Source organism: Hipposideros armiger, unplaced genomic scaffold (assembly GCF_001890085.2).
Source record: "Hipposideros armiger isolate ML-2016 unplaced genomic scaffold, ASM189008v1 scaffold_487, whole genome shotgun sequence".
NCBI lineage: Eukaryota > Metazoa > Chordata > Mammalia > Chiroptera > Hipposideridae > Hipposideros > Hipposideros armiger.
The window spans coordinates 1,217,039-1,243,536 of NW_017731837.1; the positions used below are offsets into that span (position 1 = coordinate 1,217,039).

The 26,498-nt window shown below is 38.6% G+C and overlaps 1 long non-coding RNA gene across 4 annotated transcripts in view; it reads left to right on the forward strand.

The window, feature by feature from the left end:
* Positions 1-26,498, forward strand: part of LOC109395834 (uncharacterized) — a 469,770-nt gene that overhangs the window by 345,118 nt on the left and 98,154 nt on the right. The gene's annotated exons all lie outside the window — the stretch shown is intronic.

Consider the following 26,498-nt stretch of genomic DNA (forward strand, 5'->3'; position numbering starts at 1 on the left):
ATTTCCTTTACCAGAGTATGGAAGTTCTCAGTCATTATTTCTTCAAATACATACTCGATCCCTTGCTTCTTCTCTTCTCCTTCTGGTATTCCTATGATGCGAATGTTGTTGCACTTGATGTTGTCCCACAGGTCTCTTAAACTGTTTTCATTGTTTTTTTATTCTTTTTGTTGTTCTACATGGGTGATTTCTGCTACTCTGTCTTCTGAATCACTGATCCGATCCTCTGCTTCATCTAATCTACTGGTGATTCCTTCGAGTGTGTTCTTCATTTCAGTTATTGCATTCTTTAGTTCTACCTGGTTGTTTTTTATAATTTCTGTATCATTCTTTATGTCCTCCTTAAGTTCCTGAAACATTCTTATCATCAGTGTTCTAAACTCTGTCTCTGAAAGGTTGGATACCTCTGTTTCATTTAGTTGCATTTCTTGAGGTTTCTTCTGATCTTTTACTTGGGACATGTTCCTTTGTTTCTTCATTCTGGCTGTCGCTCTGATTGCTTTGATGTATTAGATCACCTAGAAAGAAAGAAAGAAAAAAAGAAAGAAAGAAAGAGAAAAAGAGAAGGCAGGGAGAAAAAAAAAAGGAGGGGCTCTCTGCCCGCTGTAATCTGCACTGCAGACCACTTGCTCAGCAATAGAGAGATTCTGGGCGACTCAGCACCAGCTACTGGGGGGAGGGGCTCAGTGCGTCATGCGCGGACCTCCCTCTAGACTTGAAGTAAGCTTCCCACAATTAGTTGCTGTGTGCTTTAGAACTGTGCTCACTACCAAAAATACTCACAGGTTGTTGCAGGCTGTCTGCTGCTGCAAAAAACCCTCTGTGGCCTGCAGAGGTAGGAGCTAGGGACCAGGGGCTCAGGGTGCCCCTGGCAACACAGCTCTAGGTGGGTGGGGCAGGCCCCCAAGGCACCACAGGGTGTGGTCAGTGGCTCCCACCAACTCAGAGCAGCATGCACTCCTGCATCAGCAGCCAACCCACACAAACTCGCCCAGAAAGCCCTGGCTGAATCACACATGTGCACAGCTCGCGGCCCTACACTCCCAGGAAAACTCCCTGCCTCAGCCTGTCCCAATCAGCCGCTCAAAGATCAGGCTGAGCAGCCCAACAGCCAAAAGCCACCCAGACAACTCTGTACGCGCAGTGCAGAAATCAGGGACCTAAGGCGAGTCGCGCACTTCTGGGTCTGTTGTAGTCGGAGCGCACTTGCCCGGCGTTTCCCTGGCTATGCAGCACAAACAGTATGGAGGGTGGGGATCCAAGGCCGCATGCGCATGCACACAGGCACACACGCACTCCTGCGCCAATTCCAGCAGACCAATGCAATCCCAGACCTGAGCCTCTGTGGGAGGGACCAGCCCCGAAAAAATGGCGGCCTCCTGTGCACCACCCGTGTGCAAGCTCCACACCAGGGAAACAATGGGTTCACAAACCTCCAGCTCCCGCGCCAAAGGCACTCAGTTCAGTCCTTCCCAGAGGCTCCTGAGTCCCGCTCACAAAGCCACTCCTTCTACCAGGAACCAGGTGAGTGCTCACCAGCGAGCGAATCGGTTTTCCGGCTCCACTGGTTCTCCAAACGCCCCCAGCCTCACCGAGCTAAGCAAAGAGAGTCCTCACTATTTTCTCCTCCAGCTATAGTAAAACTCCTCTTCCCAGCAACGTAACTCTGGGGTGGTGAGCGCGGTGTGGGGCCGGAGGGTCTCACCCCCAACCGGAGAAGCCTCCCCACCGCTGAGGTGTCCCTCACGGGGTTCGCCCTCTCTCGTCTCCACCCCTCCTTCCGGATTTGACGTGGACTCCTCTTTAAGTCCTTCGTTTAGAGGTTCTGTTCATCTAGGGTCCAGGGAACTTCCGAGGTTGAATATCTTATAAATTATTGGTAATTTTGTTGTGATCCTGGGAGGTAGTCAGCACAGCATCTGTCTATTCTGCCATCTTACCGGAAGTCCCCTCAAATTAATTCTTAAAGCATTAACTTGCCTGCCTTCTGCTTCCTGGCATTGGGGGAACTGGCTGCATCTCAGCCTCTGAGTCTTTGGGATACTCTTGTGCCCATTTAATAAATCCCCCTTGCATTTTATCCTTGTCTGACTCAGTTTCTGTTACACAGAACCCAAAGCACTTACTGATACATTCTCCACTGCAAACCAATGGCACAAAAATAATACTCAAAAATCAGAAGAGTTGACATTTTACAGAGAGTTATAGGGTTTAGATGAGCTAGGTCATCTTCAAATTTGGTGTTTTAAGGGCCTTTTTGAATCTCTAATAAAACTTTCCAAATCCTTCCTGTTGAGTTGCCAGAAACTTTACTTAGATAAGGGACCAATTTGGGGTGAGTTCCTTGGGACTTGGTTAACCTGGGAAATCCCTTCAAAATGACAAAAGCTGCACTGTAGTACAGTGTTCAAAGACCAAAGACTGAGATACTCTAAAATGTCCAGAATTAACATAATTTTCTCAGAAGTACTGTTGTCTCCTCTCTTGTTTCCCCTACCCACCTCCACCCACAAACACACAAATATTCAAAGATATTAAAAGCGGAGATGGGCTTTTGAATTTCTACTTAATGTTGTAATGCACATCCTGAGATGACTGGCCTGTAGCTTTGCTTTAGGAATAATAGACAGGAATGGCTAGGCTATTTGATTGTATTTTTAAACTCTTAAATTCTATATGCAAATCAATTTCAAAGAGGTTTGGTTTGAGGAGGTGACATGGGAGATAATGTGCATATGAAAAAGTTTAGCTGAGATTTGTTACTATAACCAAATTGAAAACCATTTGCTATGCATGAAGAAATGTTATAAATTGTCAATGAATCCCAACTGTGAATTGACTGGCAAATGTCATTTGTTCTTAGAAAAAAAGGAGCTCTGATTGTAAGAGAACAGGCTTCTTGAGACTCTCTGCTTCTTATTGGTTGTTTAAAAGTGTTGAATTTCTAGCAAGTGAAAACCAACGTGGCAGTAACTCTGCTCATTTCATGTATTAAATCATTTAATATTCATGACAATCCTATGAGTTAATTGCTATTGTTATCCCCATTTTATAGAAAAGGAAATTAAGACAGTGAGTTTAGATAATATCCTTAAAGTCATACAACTACTGATTTTTAAAATTTCCATCTATTGATTTTTTTATTTATATCATGAGTTTTATTTTCAAGAGGTCTTTTTATTCTATAAACAAAGCTTTAAAAAAGGTGTTGAATTTAATAAGGCACAAACAACTAGGAAGAGAATAGGGAGTGACAGGCATGGAGCAGTAAGTGTAATATACAGCGAGAGAGGGAAATCCATCATGCAGGAGCACTTTCTTGGTAGAGAGAGAAAGCATTGCTGTGTAAAATGGGGTAGCTTTGAAGGATTCCAAGTCTTTAGTTTTGGTCATTCAGCTGGAGACTGGGGTTTCACAGGACTCATGTGAGGTTTAGAGGTTATTAAATACTGTTTTCCAAATGGAAATATATGGCTTGTAATCTCAAAGAGAAAGTGAAGAAAAAGGAATGACTTTGCCCAAGGCATCAATAATTCTATTACTGTGAGATCTGTAATGATCACCCAAGGGCAGTAGCGCATTGTCCTGCTACCTCTCTATCCCTTTTTATGTTTTTATTTAAAAACCTTCAATTCTATTAAAACATGTCATAGTAAGCTATGTCCTGGTATGCACACAGATTTGTAGTTGAGATAGGTCATTTAACATGTGACTTATATAAACTTCCTCTACCATTCTCTGCATTTCTCCACCTTTAGAAATCTTTCTGTTTTAGTTAGGACAAGCTAGGTTATGCCGCAATAACAAATTAATCTCTGTATCCCAGTGGCATAATTTTTTGTTCAAGTACATGTCCAACACAGGTTTTCAGGGGCCCCTGCTTATTGTAGTCATTCAGGGACCAAAGCTGATAGAACCACCCACATGCTGAGGCTACACCAGCCAAACTACCCAGGGTGCCAAAAACAAATGTATACACATTAAGAGACGGTCAACATTGCTCAAGCAGTAGTTCACCATAATCAAAAGTGTCTGGATGCTCATGGTAACCACTATGAGCACCTCTTGTAATTGCAAAAGTCAAACATGACTTGTATTCATCTTTTGTTATAGGTGTATATTGACTATTATAATTTTAATAGTTTTTTCCTTTCTTAAAATGTGTATATATTTTTTGGCACCCTCTGTATATTACCTTCCTAGAGAAGAGAGACTGGAAAATTAAACATGGGTTTTTCCCTGACTTAACCCTGAAATGAAATATGTAACTTTTTCTTACACCTGATTGGGTAGAGCTAGTCACCCAGCCACAAGAAGCTGAGACGTGTATGCAGGCTTCTCCGTGCCCAGTGCCAAAGGAAAGCTGGATGAAACTGATAGTATCCAGAATAACATCTGTCACAGTTAAGCTTTCTGAAGGCTTTGTTACTCCAAAAAGCCTGCCCTGCTTAATTCAGCTCACAGTGATAACCTCTTCCTTTGAAGATGTTAAGCTTATGTATATAATTTATTTGGCGTTGGCTTTTACTCTCTTTGATATGTAAATATACTACTTATGCATATATGTGAATAAGTAAATGCTTGCAACTTTATGACAAGTCTCCTATATTTGTTTATGAGTTCCTTGAAAACAGACATCATATAGTTAGTTTTTGTATCACCCCTAGTGCCTTACATGTCCAATAAGTGTGGAAATAAGTGCAGTTTGAGGATGAAGCATGTGTTAAAAGGACGGGAAATGGATAATAAGCAAATTTGCTAATTGTATTTAATTTATTCCACCGTGTCTAGCAGCTTCCTTATGGGAGGAGATGCTCATAACCAATTAATCAAGAGTCCTTGCCATCTTCCTCTGGTCATTGCAAAGACTATTGTGGTCTCCTGTTATGGAAGGTCATGAACACTTTGTGATAGAACAATTGCAATTTTGTCTGGCTTTTGCTCAGTTAGGAGGGGAAAAAAAGGAGGAAATCCAAAGATAAGGGACCCGAGAGTTGAGGAAAATGATTTCAATAGTCAAAGAGGAAGGAGAAGAATCACAGGAACCCAATTAATCAACAGCATGAGAAGGAAGACGACAACACTGCATAGTAGTCAGTGCTTACCTGCACAAACAGCTTACTGCCTCGGTGCTAAGATAAGACATAATTATGGAGAGAAAGCGGCGTATGCAGTAGCATATGAGATGTTTCATCTGTAGAGTTGCCACTAGATAAAGTTTGGGAAACCCTTTGAGTTATCTATTGCTGCCTCACAAATTAGGCTGAGACACAGTGGTTTAAAACCACAGTAAACATTTATTATTTTATGCTATTTCTGTGGGTTAGGAATTAGGGACAGGCTTAGCTGGGTTGTTTTGTTTCTAGATCTCTTATATGTCAGCTGGGTCTCCAGTCATCTGAATACTTGACTGGGGCTGTAGGATCCACTTCCAAAGTGTCTTACTCACACGCCTACGGGTTGGTGGTGGTTGTTGGAGGCTTGACTCAGATCCTTCCCCAAGCTGCTTGAGTATCTTCATTCTGTCATGACTAACTTCCCTTAGAGGGATAACAAGTTATTGGGTTGTCAGAAAAGTCATGATGTATTTTTTCTGTGTTTTTCATTGCAAAAATGCATCATGACTTTTCCAACAACCCAGTAAAAGCTTTCTGCATCTTAGGACCAAGCCTCAGAAATAATACACCATCATTTCTGCAATATCCTATTTGTTATGCACATCAGTCCTATTCCATATGGGAAGTGAATACCTGGAGGCAAGATTCATCAGGATTCATCTTAGGGAATGGCTGTCACACCCTCCACACTTCTGTGAAGATAGAATCAGATTAAAAATAAATATCAAGTACATTCATTCCTTCCAGAGACTGGAGAGAAGTTATACAAAAGTGACTTTGGGTATATTGTGGAAGAAGTATGGCGTCTTCAGGGCGTGAGGATACGCACGTCTGATCAGTGCCTCCATCTAGGCAGAGTTCATTTTTCCTCCTTGCCCTGTGCTTCTCTGAGTCACTTCTTAGCCACTGCCAGACAGGGTGATTTTGACAATTTAAAATATCTAGTTGTTTAAAAGAGAGCTCTGATTCTCCTCTAAGTAAATCTCATCTATGGAAAACTTAGCTGTTCAGTATAGGTACTCTGATTCTCCTTGGATCAGTGGAGCTTTTCAGGAAGAAATAAATTTTTCTTAGGTTTTGTCTGTGAAAGGATGTGGTGTCCTCTCTTTGTGTCAGCCTTCTCATTTGTAAAATGGGGATAACCATGCCTATCTCCCAGGGAGTCATGAAACTTTAGTGACATGTGGACCTGAAATGCCTAGCACAAGCTTGAAACAGCTGGTGCCTAATAAATGCTTGGTCTTGATTCCAAGTCTCTTGATATAGACTGTCCTGAGGAATGGAATACATGTGAATGATTAAAACAATAATTCAGAACCTTATAAGACCCCACAATAGGGGAATTTAATCATATAAACTTAAAATAAACTGAATTGTATTAGGCATGTCTAATAAATCACAACTTTTATCTAAAGAAGTGCCTGATCTTTCCAATGGAAATTTATGTGATAATGTAAATGTTTTATATATATATATATATATATATATATATATATATATATATATATATACTGACCAGTACAGTGGCCACCAGCCTCATAGGGCAATTGAGCACTTAAAATAAGGCTAGTGAGACTAAGGAATAGAATTTTATTTAATTTTACTTTATTTAAATTTAAATAGTCACATATGATTGGTGGCTACCATATTAAGCAGCACAGATTAAAATGCCCATGGCATGTGATAGTTCTTTCTACACCAGGCAAAAAAATAGAAGAATTTTTCAATTTTTCGCTCAACAAATGCCTTTGTTTCTTATATACCATATTTATCTGTTTATTTTGGGTAGTACTGGTTTGAGCAGTTGGTTTGTTGCTATTGAGAAATTTTTCTCAAAACCAACATTTAGATTTATCACCTATTTTACTGTGCACTAAGATGATTTGGAAGCTCAGCAGTATCTGTGTGGATTTAGATATGAAGAGTTTTATAGACGGAAGATAGAGCTGGATTCTTGCATGCAACTGGGATTCTTTATCTCAGTTTCCTTGAAGTGAAAAGAATCTTTTAGGGTTTTGCTGTATTTTCAAAGGGTTTTTTTCAAGTTATATTAATAAATATCATTATATTTACCAACTCTATATTGGGTACCTAAGGGTATCCACTGATATCCCCAGAAACAATGTTAACAATCATATACAAGTTGTTGGAAATTATTTGCCTTATCATGCTCTTGAATAGCTTTCTTTTATAGCTTCAGAGTGAAATAAAACAACCAATTGGTCCAAGACCTTCAAATTAGGACTACTTATGTTTCAACCTCACCTGCCATCAGCCCTCCCTCATCCTGATATAGGGCCCCCCTTTGTTCCCTGAGTATGCGCTACCATACACCTTCTTCTGGAATCTCCGACTTTTTTGGTGCTATTTCTTCTGCCCCCTATTCTCTCCTTTATAAAGGTACCCATCCCAAATCTCAGTTCCCCTCTGAAGCCCCCTCACTCTTCCGCATTGAGAGGGAACACAGTGACGTGTATAAAACCATGGACTCTAGAGTTAGACTACATAGGTTACAATCCCAGCTCCACTTACTATGATTTTCGGCTGGTTTCTTCACCTGACTGTGCCTCATCTTCCTCATCTGCAAAATGGGAGGGATCACGGTCCTACCTTATAGGCCCATTGTTGTAAAGATGAGTGAGATAAGTACTCAATGAATGTTAGTTATGATTTTAATTCTGTGCTCCTTGTACTTTATTCATATATAATTTGTTATGTATTCTCTCTGATAATTTGTTAACATTTTTACAACCTTGGGTAGGTCTTAGTGCCAATTTTTGTACTTCTTGCTAAATCTTAGAAATTGGTTCTTGATGAAATGGCAGTGAAGGATATGTCTTGTATTTCATTATTACTCCTATTTTAGATTTTAAAATATCAATTTGAGACCCAGAGAAAATAGGAGATACATAATTTGTTAATTCCCCTCTTTAAATTACTATGACTTTATATGTAATTTGGGGGAATACTTAGGACATTAACAGATCTTTATGAACATCAATTGCTAAGTCTTTCTATTCAATGTTAAGTTATAATGACATAATCAACACCAAATGAAAAATCAGCTAGGGCAACATGTTTGTCTATTTTGTTTCAAAATAATAGCCATTATATTTTAAGCAATGATCTATGTTGTTGTTCTCCAATTCTTTTTATCAAGATTTTCTTAAAATTATATAGGAATATTCTGAAAATTGATTTTTAAGGGTTAATTCAGAAAAAATGATTAATGACAAATTAGAATGTTATATGTTCAAATGCAGGTCTTGGTAAAATTTATTGTACATAATTTAAATAAAATTTCAGTAAGCCTATGCCTATGCAATGCTAATACAATCCTTGAGTAGTAAAATAGTCACTGACTCCATTACGTATTCTGTATATATATATGATCCAGTAAATATATGGATATTCTTTCTTCATGAAAAATTTTAAGAACTTGTTTTGACAATGTATAGTCTGGTTAAAATCTAAGATGTTAGCAAAGAGTTTAACAAATTTCTAACATACATTATTAACTGACCAGATACTGTAAGTCACTATATACATATTTTTTTAAAAGAACAGGTATTAAATCATCTTTGATTGTTTGGTAGAATTCACTAGTGAAGCCATCTGGTCATGGACTTTTGCTTTTGGGGAAGTTTTGGATGATAGTTACAATTTCCTTTCTGTTGATTGGTCTGTTTAGATTTTCCAGTTCTTCATGATTCAATCTAGAAAGGTTATATATTTTTAAAACTTGTCCATTTCTTCTAGGTTATTTAATTTAATGGCATATAGTCTTATATAGTATTCTTATACAATCCTTTGTATTTCTGTGGTATCCATTGTAACTTCTCTTTCATTTCTGATTTTTTTTGTGTCTTTTCTTTTTTTTCTGTTGTGAGGCTAGCCAGAGGTTTGTCAATTTTATTAATCTTTTCAAAGAACCAGCTCTTTGTCACATTAATTTTTCTATTGTCTTTTTGTTCTCTATTTTATTTACTTTAGCTTTGATTTTTATTATTTCCTTCCTTCTGCTGACTTGGGGTTTCATTTGATTTTCTTTCTCTAGTTCTTTAAGATGTAATGTTAGGTTGTTTATTTGGGAATTTTCTTGTTTCTTGAAATAGGTCTGTAATAATATAAATTTCCCTCTTTGCAGCATCCCAGTAATTTTGATATGTTGTATTTTTATTCTTATTTGTTTCTATGTATCTTTTGATTGCTCCTTTTATATCTCCTTTGACCCAGTTGTTCACACCTGTTAGAATGAATATTATGAATAAGACAAATAATAACAAGTGTTCGAGAAGCTGTGGAGAAAAAGGAACCCTCATACACTGCTGGTGGGAATGTAAATTGGTACAGCCACTATGGAAAACAGTATGGAGGTTTCCCAAAAAATTATGAATAGAATTACCCAAAAAATCTGAAAATATTTATCCATAAAGATATATATACCCCTATGTTCATTGCAGCTTTATATATGGCCAAGACATGGAAACATTTGAAGTGTCCTTCAATAGCTGATTAAATAAAGTAGATGTGGTACATACATATGATGGAATATTACTTGGCCATAATGAAAGATGAAATATTGCTATTTATGACAACATGGATGGATCTTGGGATTACCATGATAAGTGAAAAAAACTCAGAGAAAAAATTTGAGAACTATGTGATTTCACTCATATGTGGGATATAAAACTGAAAGCAATAAACAGACAAGACAAAACAGACTCATAGACATAGACAACAATTTAGTGGTAGACAAAGGGTCTGTGGGGGATGGTAAAAGAGGGTAAAGGGGGTCAATATATGGTGATGGAAAGAGAACTGACTCTGGGTGGTGAACACACAATGTGATATATAGATGATGTATTATAGAATTGTACACTTGAAACCTATTAATTTTACTAACCAATGTCATCCCAAGAAATTTAATTAAAAAACAGATTATTTTCTTTGTTAAGAGTGTTTGATTAGTCATTACTGCCCTCTCAATATTTGTTTTGGCATTGGACAAATACTCATGTAAACATTTAAAAAAGAAAATGCTCAGCCCTGTTACTATTAATTATTATCTAAATCTTGCATTGCAAATCAATTTCAGAAGCATTGCAGGATATGTGACTGCATCTTATTATACAGTCATTTAAAAAGATTATGGATATGGATAAGAATATTCAAGTAGGAATTTGCTGGTTAGTGAGCAGGTGAAGATGCCGGGAGCATGGCACATCTGGAGAGGGCACAGAAGCTCCGTGCCCCTTGCCATCTACCTTGCCCTATGCATCTCTTCCATCTGGCTGTTCCTGGGTTATATGCCTTTATGATAAACCAGTGATCTTTATTCATATTTTTACTCATATTTATATTAGGCTTGTGTTAAGGCTTTTATTACATTCTCTACACATTATTGTTGGGTATACACGTTTCCATCCTCCACTTCTATTATGAACAATTAGAAGTAAAAGACATTATCTTTTTCACTGTTGTATCCCCAACCAAGAGGAAGTGCTCTCTCTCTCTCTCTCTCTCTCTCTCTCTCTCTCTCTCTCTCCATATATATACATATATATATATAAAGTGAATGAATGTATGAATAAATTAATTTATTCCACAAATGAGCATCTATCAAACACTTAGCTTGATGAGACTGATAAAGGATAAAGCATAATTTCATATCCATTTTCTTTGACCCATTTTCTTCTGTGATATTTAAGGCATAATAGGTTTATTAGTCTGCTACTTCTGACATAATAAATTCTGTGAACTTAATGACCTAAAGCAACATGCATTTACTATCTCAGTTTCTATAGATCAGAAGCCCAACACAAGTCCTACTGGGCTAAAATCAAGATGTCAGCAGGGCTGTGCTTCTTTTTGGAGGCTCTAGGAAGGAATCCACCTCCAAGCTCTGTTTGTTGGCAGAATTTAGTTCCTTGTGGTTGTAGGATGGATGTCCTTGTTTCCTTGCTTGCTGTTAGCTGGGGGCTGCCTTGAGCTCCTACCAGCTTCTCTATAGTCCTTCCATGTAGCCCCTGTACCTCAGAACCATGAACAGAACACCTAATTTCTTATGTTTGGGATCTCTCTAACTTCCCATCTGCTGAACCTCTTCTGTACCATCTTCTGCCGCCCATCTCTGACAGATTCTTCCATTTTCCACTTATGTTCTTCAGGCCTGATGTGACAACATTGGACAGACCTAGATAATCTGGGATATTCTCACAGTGTTAAAGTCAGCTTCACATCTTAAGTTGCTTCACAGCAGCACCTAGATTATAATAATCAGGAGACAGGAATCTTGCAGAGACATATTTAAAATTCTGCTTTTCACAATGGTCAATTAACTTTAATGTTTAAGCTGTTAGAAAAAACCATCATATTTTTGTTTACCTTTCATTTCAACAAGGGCAGGGATTATATCTGTTTTATTCACCAGTTTACGTTCAACACAATGCCCATCTCATAGTAAGTATTCTACAAGTATTTGTTAAACATAGTGAACTTCCTAGACTCAGATGTTTAGTTTTATTTTTTAAAAAGATAATTTTATTGTAGGTTACCGAAATGATCAAGCCAGCGGTTTATTTTTTTCGTTTTTTGTTTTTAATTGTTATATTTATTTTGTTTTTGTCTTTGTTCTTTGGTTCCTTGTAACTCTGGGTTTATCACTTGAACTCTTACCTTTTTTTAAGTTTTGATTTCATTTAAGTTTTTCTCTTAAAAAATATAGTGGCCCTATATTTTGAACTTTGGGGTTGTGACTATAAAGGGGTCATGAGGAACTTGACTCTCAGTAATGATGAGGGTGATGACAACAGTGATGGTGATGTTTTGGTCAAGGTAGTCCAGCCATTTTGAACCAAGGGTGATTTTGCCCACCAGGTGATATTTGGCAATGTCTGGAGTTGACAGTTTTGATTGTCACAATTAGGGGGGAGGGTACTACTGGCCCCTGATTGGTAGAGGCTAGGCATGGTGCTAATCACCCTACAATGCACAGGATAGCTCTCCGTAACAAATTGTTGTATAGTTTAAAATATTCATAATGCCCAGATTGAGAAACCCCAAGGCAGGCTAACTCCTGTCATGAGTAACATCAAATCTCAGTAACTTAACAGAAAAAAAAAAATATTTCTTATTCATTCATAGCCCCTGACAAATATTTCAGAAGAGTGGCTCTTCTAGGAGGTTCTTGGGTAGGATCCAGATATCTTCCATTTTGTACTTCTAATTTCTTAAACAAGCCTGCAGGGTTATTGAGAAAGGAAAATGAAAGAGTAAGGGATAGAGGCTGGACGATTTCTGTGGGCCTGTCCAGGAAGAGGTGACATCACTTCTGCCACATTCCATTGATCAGAACTCAGCTGTTTGGACCTGCCTCACTGTGTCGGACCTGGGAAATGCAGTCTAACTATGTGCCTGGGTGAACACTAATGGTGTCTGCCAGAAAAAATAACAACAGCAGCAATAGCAACATGAATACCAATGACATCTAACATTTATTTAGCTCTTCCAAGCCAGACATGCAAAATATAATTTGCCTCATGGTGTCCCTGAGGCTCAAAAAGGTTGATTACCTTGTCCAATTCATGCAGTGTTCTATGGGGACCTGAGAGGTGAACCCAGGTCTATCTCATTCCATAGTAAACGTGCCTACCCTCTGCTCTCTACTCTAGGTGGGCAGGAATGGAATACTGCACTCAGTAGTGCTTACTTTTTTTGAAATAGAAACTATACCCATAAGCACCATAAATGCAGAATGTTCGAGGCTTCCAAAACTGCTTAAACAATTTTTCCTAAAGAGCTGCTGAAATTCTTTTTAGGGAATATCAATATACAGATTGCATTCCAAGTTTTCAACTAGATCACAAAAGAACAGACAGAAAGAGATGAATATTGTGGGTAAAGGCTATTGTAGTGCTTTTAAATCATCCTGTTGCACTTAGGCATCGCAGCCCATGATTATATAGATTTCATATAAGTCTTCAGTAGTCCAGAGGGACTGCTGGCTGAGGTAATGAGCACTGCTAGGAATCCTGACAGCAAACTCTAAATGGTTTCAGTGACGCAGAGTTTCAAGAAAGTGGGCCTTTCTTGAAGTAAATGGCTATTTCTATCCTATTTGGGTAATTTATTCTTAGCCATCTCATATTAATGGCAGGCCTTGTGTCACCGGTAATCGTTATAATAAGGCACTCGTCAAAGCTTCCTTTTAGGGGTGGAAAGCACTTTGGGTCTTTGTCACAGAGCAAGATGGAAGCAAGAACAGAAGCCCTCACTTCATAAAGGCCGCGCTGGTAGACAGAGCAATATGAGCGAGGGAGTGATGTGAACAGAGTTCAGAACTTTCCTTTTGAATGAAACAGCAGCCGTTTCCTGGAATGTTCTAATCGACTTTTCAGGGTCTGAAAGCTGGTCATAGATGTGATGGCTCTGAATGCTGCTGCCGTTATTATCAGCTTCTGCTCTGGCCATGTCATAGCATGAAATTCTCAACGAGTTCTCTATTTTGCACCATTAAAATTGAACTTCTAATCTTATTGCTTAAAAGCTTTCATTATTTTTAAAAAAAAATCCTGTTCTTTCCTATCTCTTCCTCTGCCGAACGCTGACTTTTTCTGCCTATTTACTTATAAGAGTAGCTGCACATTCATACTGGTTTAGACCTTTGAGTCAGTTACCCAATCAGTGTTTTTGTGGAATATCATGTGTTAAGCCCTGTGCTGAGCATCGGACCAGGGTAGTGACCAAGACAAACATGGACCCACCTAACTGCAAGGAAGGCATGTGCTCAGGTGAGCACTAATACTTCTTGCTACAAATAATAACAACATCCATAACAGTATTATCTAACATTTATGAAGCTCTTACAGTTTCGATCTAGTCAACTTTATATTCTGTGGTTTATGATGATGATCAGACACCAAAGAACCTCCACTAACATTTATTGTATGCTCACTTTGTGGCAAGCACTGGGATAAGGGCTTTCCATGTGTTATCTCATTTAATCCCCATAAACTTCTGTTGGAAAGGTTTTGTCATTATCCTCATTGTACAGATGAGGAAATTGAGGCTTAGAGGGATTAGAGATTTATGTCAAATCACACAGTTTATAAGTATAAAAGCTAGAACACAAATCCAGGGCTGTCTGATGTCATAACTTGTGCTCTAAACTCAGTCACACAGAACCGCGCAGCATGTTGGGAAGGGTGCTGATTTTTCCTTGATGCCTAATAAAATAGTAAAAGGTACACCTGTGTCATTAAAGCAATCCTTAATAATTGTTTCTGTTCTTATTAATTTATCATGAGTCTGTTTTTCATATATGTCCTTGAACTATTAAAAACCCTCTCTCCCAAGGTGGTGTCAGATAATGGTAAGTGACAACTAGTCATTCAATGTGTGTGCACTGAAGCTTACTATGTGCCAAAATTGGGTGAAAGAGACAGACATCGTCCTTGCCTTCGTGGGCCTTACAATTTAGAGAAGATAGTTATCAACCAATTACTCACGAGTGTGATGGGTGTAATAAAGGGGGAAGAAGAGAGAGCTATGGGAAGGGTGCCACATTGGTTTTGGAGTGCAGCATGTTCAGGGATGACCTCCCTGTAAAAATGAAGGGAATGTCGGAAGCCAAGTATGAGAAGACCTTAGATCAGTAAGGAGGATGTCACTGAGAGACTAGGGTGGGATCTGTGCTCTGAAAGAAAATGGTAGGTGGGAGCAGAGGGAGCAGTGTGGTGGGAGATGAATACAGGCACACAGGGGCAGATGATGGAATGCTTTGTGGGTTGTGGCAAGGCTTTGGGCTTTATCACAGAAGCAGTGTTGGGCTGTTACGATCTGTAGGCAGAGGAGGGACATGAAATATTTGAATTTTCACAAGATTACTTTGGCTGCAGTAGAAATAAGGGGTTAAACTGAGGAAACTGGAAGCTAACAGATAAGTTTGAAGTCTTGGGTTAGGGTTATTGTAATTCTGCTATTCTTGGTTTGGTGAATCAGTCCTTGTTTCTCCACATCTGTACCTTTTGTAATTTTGAAGGCATCAACTATGTCACCACTAGTCCCATCTCTGTTAAAGCAGAAGCAAATTTACTTGCCAGGAATGCATTATGATTTCAGTCGATGGTCTCTGAACATTTCCCATCGCACTGTCCCCTTGTCCACACCTATATCCTTTGCCACATTGAGTGTTGAGCGCAGTTTCTTTTCCTCTTAATCAAATACTTTGACACTTCCTCATCATTACAACTTAATTTTACTCATCTAAGCAGAAGTAATGCAACTTCCCCTTAAAATCATAAGCCTCTTTAAGCTTATACCTTCTCGTTACCTAGCATGGATGTTTATATGATTCTTTGCTTTTCTTGCTTGCTTTCATTTCTTTTGGATTGGTTCTACTTTAATTCTAGCTCACTCATCTTGTAAGTCTTAAATGAACAGTTCCTTAGGGCTCTTAAGCCTGGAGAGGAGGAATATATAGCCTTCTAGGCTGTGGAAGATACATTACTACACACCAGAACTTTCTAAAGGAGTGCCATTGGGATAAAACAATGAATGTAGTTACTTTTGCCCCCTAACAAATGGAGGTTGGTGTCAGGGTGGTGTATGAATTATGAATGCTTCCAGCTTTAAATAACAGAAAACTCAAGTAATCTTGACTTAACCCATATGGATATTTGTTTATTTACAAGAGCACCAGAGGTAGAAGATCCCAGGGTTGGGTTTGGTAGCTCAGTGACATCATGAGGACCCAGTGTCTTTTATCCTCAGGATCTTTCACCTTTTGGCTTGTTGCCTCATGGTCAAAAGATAGCTGTCACAGCTCCAAGCACAACATTTTTACATGACAGTGTACAAAACAGGAAAGAAGACGTAGATTTAAAAAACACACCAAAAAACAATACAAAGGCTTTCTCCCCATGCAACTCTGGCTTTTTATCAAAAGTGAAATCTTTCATGGGAAGCCCCAGTTCCTTTCCACTCATTGGTTAGAATTAGGTCACATGCCTACTACTAAAGATCAATCAATGCAACAGGCCCAGACCAACCATTGTCCATTATGTAAAGCTGGTCATGTTGCCGTCCATAAACATTTGGGTTCTGTTACCAAAGAAGGAAAACATGTTTTGTCACATTTTGATTAAGAAATGATATTCAGGAAGCTACTAAATTCGGGTCTAAGAGGAAGACTGTAGCAGGAATTTTCAGAGATGAGGAAATGGAAACAAATGAGGTGATTATCTCCCTAGCTCCCTGGCACAGAAGTAATCTGGAGAAATTCCCTTAACCCTCCCAGATATGAAAAGGCACGTAGCCGTTTCTAATCATCTCACGTGCTATGTGTGCAGAGAATGCTAGTTCTCTTCATAAGATCCACTTTCCCTCCCTTTCTAACTGAAATCTGGTTTTGTTTGGAGTGGCAGTGCCCAGCTCAAATGTCCAGTTTCCTACACTCCCTAACAGGGGAGACCGTGTGATCTGTTTCTGGCCAGAGAGATATATGCGGAAGTCAGTGAATGTACCTTCTTGGAAAGCTTCCAGCCAGGGATGACTCAGCTGGCGCTATCCCTTTGTGTTGTGCCCTTTGCCCTTGCCCTCCTTCCTGTCTGGAGTGAGGATGCCATGCCTGGAGGCGCAGCGGCCATTTAGGACCATGATAGTGAAAACTCTGCCTGAGGACAGCAGAGCCCACAGATAGAAGGAGCCTGGGACGGTTATGACACTGTGGGGCACTGTCTCAGAGCAAGACTGCTTACCTTCAGACATCTTGTTACATGGAGGAAAAAAAAGTAGCAGGGAAGAGAGCTCTCTGGGTTTAAATCACTGTTGGGCTGTTGGTCAGGTTGCAATTACATGCAACTAAAGCAATCCTTGTGGATACCCCTCCCAACCTAGAAGCACAGAACAAGAGTGAAAACATGTTAGTTAGTGACTAACTGCCAAGGAAGATCTAAAAAGCTTTGTATGAGAAAAGTTAGGGAAAGATGAGAAATGGAAAATATAACTGGCCTGACATGATTGTGAAATGTCCCGGTGTTCAGACGCTCTGAGCTTAGTCATTCTATTAGTGTCACCATTTGCCTTGTGGGAATATGATACTTCTGCGGCCAGATGATTTAGAGAAATCGTATCACAAGTTTACATTTCAGTCCCACTGGTGAATCTGAGCATTTATACTTCCTTTAGCCTGGGTGTTATTTTTTTTAGATATTTGAATATTGTGTTTGCTTTTGTTTGGTGTTTATGGTTATTCGTGCTAAGGTAATTAGATACCAAATTAAGTTTTACATAAAGATGTTTTGTTGTGTTATTGAGGACATTGAATAGATGATGTTTAACAAAATGTTTTTGGGGTTTGGAAATCAGGTGCTTGTTTATATATGGAGCAGATAAATACATTACAGATAAACATTAATGCAGAAATAAGCCTTTATTCTTTGTGTTTGCAATGCCAAAAAAAAGTTTCAGGTTTACTAACTAGTGGATAAATACATAAAAGTTGAACTGAAGAAGGGTATAAAAACTATCATTAAATCAACTGGCATTTTATCTTAAAGGAAGAGCTGCACTAAAATACACCACATATGCTCAAATATAGGCGACATTTGCTTTACCCCCAAATTTATTATCCCTTAGAAGAGATGAATGTGCTTTATATTGGGGTCCTTTTAAGTGCTGCTTTGGGAGGTCAAAATGGGCTGAAGTGGTTTCACCCAATGTTTGCATTGGGTGCTTGTGAAGGTCATCTGGGGTCAATAAAAAAGGAGCAAAGAAATCTAATCACAGAGTTAGTCATGATTCTGAGGGCTGTGACTTCACAGTCACAAGTATTGGATGCTTTCTAAACAGACCTTCTGGAAATCATTTTAGAAAGCAATATAAGAGATGGGTATGTCATAGACATCAAAATATATGCCTGTAGGAGAATGAATTATTATTTAAAAGAAAAAGCTGCTTAGATAAATGGGCACTTGTGTCTTTAGAGACAACTTGCTGAGACAACATCGCACATGATTCATTCAAGGAGTGACGTGTCTCAAACCACGAGAAGATGTGCTCTGGCATAATCTGTTGGAGGAATGAAAAGGCAGCTCTTGTATGCCAGAGTTTGAAGAAAATGTGTTTTATTTATTTATTTATTTATTTATTTATTTATTTATTTATTTAAAACTTTTTCTTTAGCTGAGCCATCCTGCCACCTGTTGGCAGCTCAGCGGCAGCTCAGCTCGGGCTGGGAATCGAACCGGTGACCCTGTTGCTCAGAGCTCACACTCTTGAGCGAGCTCTTAACCAACTGAGCTACTCGGCCAGCCCCAAAATGTGTGTTTTTAAACATCAATTTACTTTAATGAAAAAAAGTATAAATAGACACTTGATTTGTTTTTTTTTATATCCCTATGTTTTTATGTATAAGGTGGTCCTCCTCCCTTTTGACTTTTTAATCTTTTCATTGAGAAAATGGAATATTTCTTTATATTCAAGATTGCCTTATATTTGGCATTACTAACTACTTTTCCAATGTAGTCTAACTATATTCTTCTTTGATTTTTTACATTTTAATAAAACATAACAAGTGTTAAACACCTATAGAGAGTTCTGGAATAATTGATAGAGTGCCATATGCTAGCTCATGAAAAAAAATTATAGTTCATAAAGAAACATACACTTAGGTGCCAAACTGATAAAGAAATTTATTAATATTTGGGTTTGAGTTTAACACATGTATTAGTCAGAATCTCCAGAGAAACAGAACCAATAGGAGATCATATATATATATATATATATATATATATGGAATTGGCTTGCATAATTATGGAGGCTGACAAGTCCCAAGATCTGCAGTCAGCAAGCTGGAGACTCAGGAGAGTCAATGATATAGTTGTAGCCTGAGCCCAAAGGCCAGAGAATGCTGAAACCGATATATTGGGTTGTCAGAAAAGTAGTGACGTATTTTTTTCTATGTTTTTTGTTGCAAAAATGTGTCATGACTTTTCCGACAACCCAATAGTTCTAGTTCAAAGATGGGCAGGCTCAAGACCAAGGAAGAGCCATTTTTTCAGTTTGAGTCAGGAAAAAAAAATCAATATTCGAAATTGGAGGCAGCCAGGCAAGAGGAATTTCCTCTTATTTAGGGTAGGGTCAGCCTTTTGTTTCATTCATTCAAGCCTTCAACTGACTGGACAAGGCCCACCCACACTGGAGAAGGCAATCTGCTTTACTCAGCCTGTAAATTTAAATGTTAAACTCATTCAAAATACCCTCACAGACACACCCAGAATAATGTTTGACCAAATATCTGGGCAACGTATGGCCCAGTCAAGTTGATACATAAAATTAATCCTTACAACACTTATGGAAACATTGGCTTTACTTTTTTTTCTTAGGATTTATATCAAGCCTATTTCAAGAAAGATACGTATAAAATATTGTAGGATTAACTCTACCATAGAAAGGTACAGGTCTGCTTGTTTGTTTTTTTAGACTATACCTGTAAGGAGATTTCTTTAGGGACCTTTCCTGAGTATGATATCTGTTTATCTGTTTGACCATAAAGTAGACAAATGGGGCCCCGGTGACAGGATAAAGTTTTGTAGGGCTGGCATGTTTTGATTTTTAACACAAAGACATCATGACCTAACTTAGAGTATGGGAAGTGGAAAGTGGGGGAGGAAGCTTTGTTGTACAGAGACCCTGCCTTTAAGAAGACTCAGTATGCTGAAATTTGGCCAGTCAGATTAGGAATTGCTCCTTGGAGGGATGTGGGGGTGTCAGGAGAGATAAAGAGAGTGGCAGGGCTAGTACCCTCACCCTTACAGATACTTTCATATCTATTTCAGGTAAGAGAAAGTCAAGCACATAAAGGATTAGTAACTTGTCCAACAGGCAAGTGGCAGAAATAGCATTTACTAGCAGGTCTGTTGGATACAAAAGCAGATCACACTGCTGTTTTTAGAGATCAGAATCAATTGATGAATTTTTCATTCTTGAGCCTTAAAGGAATTTACTCATCTCCCAGAGTAAAAACCTCATTTTGGTGGATTGGACCCAATTAATTTCATCATTGACTTTAGATATTTAGCTTTATTTTTTGCTCATAATAATTATATATATGGTGTATGTATATATGACATGTTTATTAATGTTATATACTCGTATATATATATATATAGTGTCTGTGTATATGTGTATATATATATATGTGTGTGTGTGTGTGTGTATGTATAAATTTCATATATATGTGACAATTTTACTCTTTCTGTGTTGAGAGATGGGAGACATCCCAGTGTTCAGTTTCCATGGAGAAAACTGACAGCAATCATAAATGGTGTGATCGTCCTGTCTATGCTCGTACATAGAAGGTCCAAAAGTCAAATCGTATTCCTTGTCAAACCTTTTTGCTTTCATTCTCATTCCCTCTTTCTCTTTTTCTCTCTCTTTCCTTCTCTCCCCCTCCTCCCCAGCCTCTTGCTGAATGCCTACTTTCTGTTCTTCCCTTATATAAAAGGTTAACATGTGAGATCTGCTGTAGTTATAATTACACACTTTTTCCTTTCAAGGGACAGTTTTGCAACTGATGATAAAAATATCCGGTCTCCAAGGGTAACGGTAGTAAATATATTTTAAAAGAGATGTACTTTCTGAGAATAGAAGCTCTTAATGATCTGTCCAATTTTATGAGACTGGTTATCTATTCCTTTAGTTCCAAATCTTAACTCTCTGTGTGTCCTTAATTTTAATTTAAAATACTTATTGACTTCCCGAGGGGGAACACACTGAACTGAATGGTATTTGGGACTGGTGTTTGCTAAACAGTATAGTGATGTCTGCTCTGAGGTCAGCTTTGTGAGCTTCCTTGAAGAACAATTCATTCCATCCAATATTTTAACTCATAAGAATAAAAATAATAGCTACCAAGTTTAGATGCTTACCACGTGCCAGACATTGTAATTTACAAAGATTACCTCATTTCATCCTTACAAAGATCGTATTAGGTAGATGTTTGTATTCTCAATTTCCAGCCAAGGAAATCAAAGCTCAGAAAGGTTAAATGGCTCACTCAAGGTTTTACTCAAATCAAGTGCCAGAGGCCAGATTTGAACCCCTGCCTGTCTAACTCCAAAGCCTGTGCTTCAAGTCTCCTAAAGAAGGCCAACTGGAATCTTAGGGGGTTGAAGAGTGACCACCTCTGAGGAGTCTGGCCCGGGCTGAAAGAATGTGCTTTAACTCTCATTATCAACCTTACAATGTGATCGAAGTTGGAACGGAGAGCTGAGACCAGGAGCCCTGGAATTTCAAGCGTTTCTTTTTAGTTAACATTGCCAAAAATGACCGGAGAAAAGGCAGTGTGATAACAAAGTTCTCAAGAATTTCTGAGTTTGGAGATGTAAATCCCTGTAACTGTGGAGGAACCGTGCTTAGGCACAGGAGGGCAAAAAAATGAGAGGAAGAAATAAGAGATTCAACTTAAGAGAAAGAAAAGAAAGCTAAACCATCATATGAAAAATGATCAGAAGCAGATTTCACGATGGAAGAGGAATGGAAAATAGACTCATGCCAAGGGGAGCCGAAGACAATGATATCTGGGTTAGATAATTGGGGAGCTACCTAGAGAGGCTGCAGCCAGAGGCAGCTTATAAATTCATGCTGATGGTGATGATGGTGTATGGTGGTAAGTAGGAAGCACAGACTAGGGAAAAGGGGAAAAGAAAGTGTCTGAGCTGCATTACACTGTAATTCCAGGAGAAAAAAAAAATTCTCTCTTCACTTGTCAAGGGTACAGTGTGCCTCGAGTTCTCTATTTCATTTGGCGTACCTTATTTCCATAAAGGAGCACCCTGGAGGAAGTTCAGATGAGAACCAAAAATGAGTATATATCACAGAAATGTCAACTAATAGGCAAACCCATTTGACTTCCCTTCTTGCTGTGGTTTTACTTAGGCACAAATTTGAAGAAAGCAAAGAAGGAAGAAGGAGAAGGAAGGAAAAAGAACCCCAGTGTCTAGATTTTTGTGGTGTCCCGTTGTAAGTAAGCACCAGTAAAAGAGACTCCAGGGGGGATGCATTACCTAAGAAAAGAATAAATGGATTTCATGGGTTCATGTGCATTCATGGTAAAGTTGCTAGGAATTCATTTTTGGAAAAAACATGGATGCTCCTTATTTGATAGCCTTATAGTTTGAGCCAATGTGCTGTGTTGTGGCTTTGGAAAGAGCAGGCTCAGTCAGGGAGCCAATCTCCTGAGATGTGACCCCAAAATAGAGAGGTGCTTCCAGTGTGCAGGGATTCTCTGTAAGCCTGCTTAGACCCCTGCTGGTGTAAGATCTGCTCCACTCTGTGCTTGGAGTGAGCACAGACAGCTGTGTATGGGGCCCCAAGTGGAAATGGCAACTTGGAAAAGGGCAGATACCACGTTCTTCTCTACAAGATGTCAAAGAGCAGTGTATTTGTGGGTCGACTACACCAAGACTTAGACGGAGGGGCTGGCCGAGTGGAGCAATGGTTAAGAGCTGGCTTGGGATGCCAGAGGGCCTCAGTTTGGATCCCACATATGAGGGCCAGTGACACTGCCCTCTATAGCTAAGATGCTGAACAACAGCTCAACCTGGAGCTGGGCTGCTGTGAGTCGCCGGCAATGGTTAGGCTGCAGCCCCTGCTGCAGTGGGTTGCCATGGGCTACCGTGTGTAGCCAGCAGCCGCAGTGAGCGGCCGTCCAGAAGCCGGCGACTGATCTGCCTTGCCCGGGAAGAGGCAATGATGGTGCCAACTTGGGCCAGTGAAGCAACGTCCTCCACAACTAGACTGAAGAACAAAAGGACAGCAACTTGTCTATTCCCCTTCCCCCAATTCCCCAACGCTGTTCCCATCCCCCCAATTCCCCAATAAAGATCTTAAAAAAAAAAAAAAAACTTAGATGGAAACCCAGCATGTGTATTGAGCACCCGCTCAGTGCCAGTCCTTTCACATCTGTTCCCTTATTGAATCTTCACAACAACAAATATATCTATTCATATATTAAAGTCATAAAAATTTCATAGTAAAACAGTAGAATAAACCCTGTTGGAAGGTAAACAAATTTACACTTCATCACCTACTCAGTCAAGGCTCGATGGTGGAGATTTGATAGCTCATTTTTAAAGACAAGATGGTTTGAATACCCAGATAGCTGTAGGTGTACTTTTCTTTACTTCCTCTCTGTAGTCTAGTTCAGTTATTTGTGCTCAAATATTTACTGTGAAGCTTGAATACACAAAGCAATATAATTTGCAGCCTACAGGTGATTAAATGATCTTCGATGTTAGGTCGGACCATATGCAACATTTGCCTTAGGCTCTGGCTTTAGAACTCTTGGCCCTCTCTTGAGATGTGACCTTACTGCATGTGTGTGTAGGCTGCTTCAATCACTGGGAATTTTCTTTTAGTGTATATGTATGTTTCTGGATCCTCTGTTCTCTCAAGCATGCCCCTGCTATATAGTACATCTTTATTTGGTGCCAGGTTTCATTTGCATATTTGTCTGAAGGGAAATAAACTTTTAATTTAGCTTCAGGTTCTTCTTTTATTTCATGTACTTCCTTAAGAATAATAAATACTATGTTGTGTCATATGGATTTTTAATAATATGACTCACCTAAGAAAAAGGCATATAGAGCTCACATGTTCCAGTTGAGATTATATCCACATTTTATTGGGTGATCTGTATAGCAAAGCAATAAAACCATACTTCCTTAATAATCTTATGAGGGGCTTATAATACAAATTACAAACTTTGTCCTCAATTCTCTTGTTGCACTTTTGTTTTAGATACATTGCTAATAGTTTAAAACTGCATTAGTAAGGAGCAATTGTATGCCTCCCAGTGTGTCTTTTATGTATTTGACACTAACAGAACTTGATTTTCAGTATGTTTTTATATACATTTATTAGTCAAGTAGTCTTTAGATTGACCCAGACATTGACCTGTGAATTAACTGCTAGAACTTCATTTAAAGCAGAATGAGGGCTCTTAAATTTTTCTGATATGATCACATTTGTTTCTGTAGTGTGTTTATGACATTTGAAGGGAACCAAAGTCAGGTATAAATGAATAAACATCAGCACTGGAGGACATTTGTGTGACCTAAATAAGTGCTGGGGCCCCACGCGGTTCAGTCTGAAGACGGTATAGCACATGAACTGATGGAAAAGTAAGTCTAAATTTTACTCATGAGTCTGCAAGAACTTTGAAAATTATTTTATTTATTATATACAGCAGCTCTTAAAAACCGCCTTCCATCCGTCTTCTCCTTCCTTTCACTGCGCACCGCTCAGGAGCCAGGTTCTCTCTCTTTACCCTTTTATGCTTAAATTGATAAGTGATTTCTATGAAGGCTGCAGACTTAGACTTTTTTTTCTGATTTTCATCCCAATTTTCCAGTTGTGTTTTTCTCATCATTTACATCATTCCGCATCACAAAAAATGAGACTTCCTTTAGAAAGTGGGTGAGGGGAAAGGCCAAGCAAAATAAATGGGGAAGAAGGCTTGGAACATTAACATTTTAACCAAATTTTTCCTTAGTAAACATAAAAATATTGATTAAATACAATGCTTATTAAATTCGTTGTTAACACTAAGCTGAGAATAAAGAATTTATGAGTTCCTTTGAACATAAACATCATGTTCAGAGTGAATTTAATAAATAGGAGAAATTGAAACCAAAAAGAAGGCAATTCTTTAATTTAGGACAAATGTAGACTAGAACGTCAGAAAATTCAGCAGATTACAACATTGTAATATAGTTACTGAACAAATATGTACCCTCAGGGAAAAATGATCCAGGGGTCACAGAGGACATTGAATAATAAGGCAGCTATGTAGCACTAATGAAGACCAAGCTGAATTCAGAAATAAATTAAGAGAAAATGGTAAAACTGTCTATCCCTCATGTTAAACCTGGAAAGACATCTTCTAGCTCTTGTACTGGTTTTGAAAGATTCAGGAAAATTTCAACTAAGTCACAGATATGACTAATCACATTTGAAAAGAAAAAGTTGAAGTCTGATATTTAAAAGAGAGTATGGCTACTAGTAGCTAGCTGTCTTCACTTGCAGCATTGAGAAAGTACTGATTTATATAATAGTGAGACATACTTGGCTAGTCATTGGGAAAAAATTAGCACATGACACTAAACATCAGAAAACAGTTTTTTTAAAATAGACATTATTTTTTTAAATAGACATTCTGGGAAGCCTTAAGAAATAGGTTCTATCTTTGGGCTTTTATAACTGTGGAAGCAGGAATAAGCGCTATGGGTTTATGTGTATAGGGTTTTTCCTCCCCCAGAGATAATGATTTATAAAATACCTGAAAAAACCTATTCCCCAAGATTTTTTTTTTTAGTTTTCAATTACAGTTGAGATACATTAGTATATTAATTTCAGGAGTACAACATATTGATTAGACATTTACATAACTTACAAAGTGATCATCACCCTGATAAGTCTAGTACCTCACCATACATAGTTATTACATTACTGACTCTGTTCTCTATGCTGTGCTTTACATCCCTGTGACTGTTTTTATAACTGGCAGTTTGCACAAAATGCCTTCATTCCTCTTTGTGGATATGTATGATTTATGTCTTGTTTCTGGAACTTACTCCTTATGCTTCTGCTAAGTTCATGAATATTTTAAATCAATCACCTGATCAATAGAGAAATTTTTCTCCCACTATATCTGGCTAATTTAACATTTGGCCAAATCAAAATGGTTGAGTAAGATTCTACCAAGTGCAATAGCATATCACTGTGTTATTTGTAAGGTATCTGCTAAGTCCATACTTTCCTAGAGAGTTCAACTTTCTCCAACAAAATCATCCTAAATCACAACTGCTCTTGCCTTATTTTGAAATAAGTTGCACATCTTTTAAATAGGTGTCCAAGTTTTATTTATACCTCTCTCTCTCCCTCTTGGTAACTAGGGAGGTATACATACATACTGTACTTGCCTGAACTCCAGCGTGTTAGGCTTGAGGCAGCCTGCAGATTAACCTCCTGCCCTGGAAATGTGTCGCAATTGTGTCCTGCAACCCAGAGACCTTGTCTTGTTACCTCCCTTGAATGAGCAGAGAAGGATGAACACTATGTCATTCTCTCTTGTCTTTCATTTACACAGGGAAAAGGAAATTCGTGATTGGCTTCCCTTCATTTCATTTCAGACGCTTATAGGATTTTTACTAAGCTTGCAAGAAATTATGTACAATCCATTTGGGGAAGTAGCTTGTGCTATCAATAGATAAGGTTTCTATTATCCAGGTGTCACTATGTTAGCTTTTTGAATTTTAGTTTGGGGAGTGAATGCTCAAAAGGATCAAAATCCAGCACAGAAAGAACTCATAGTAG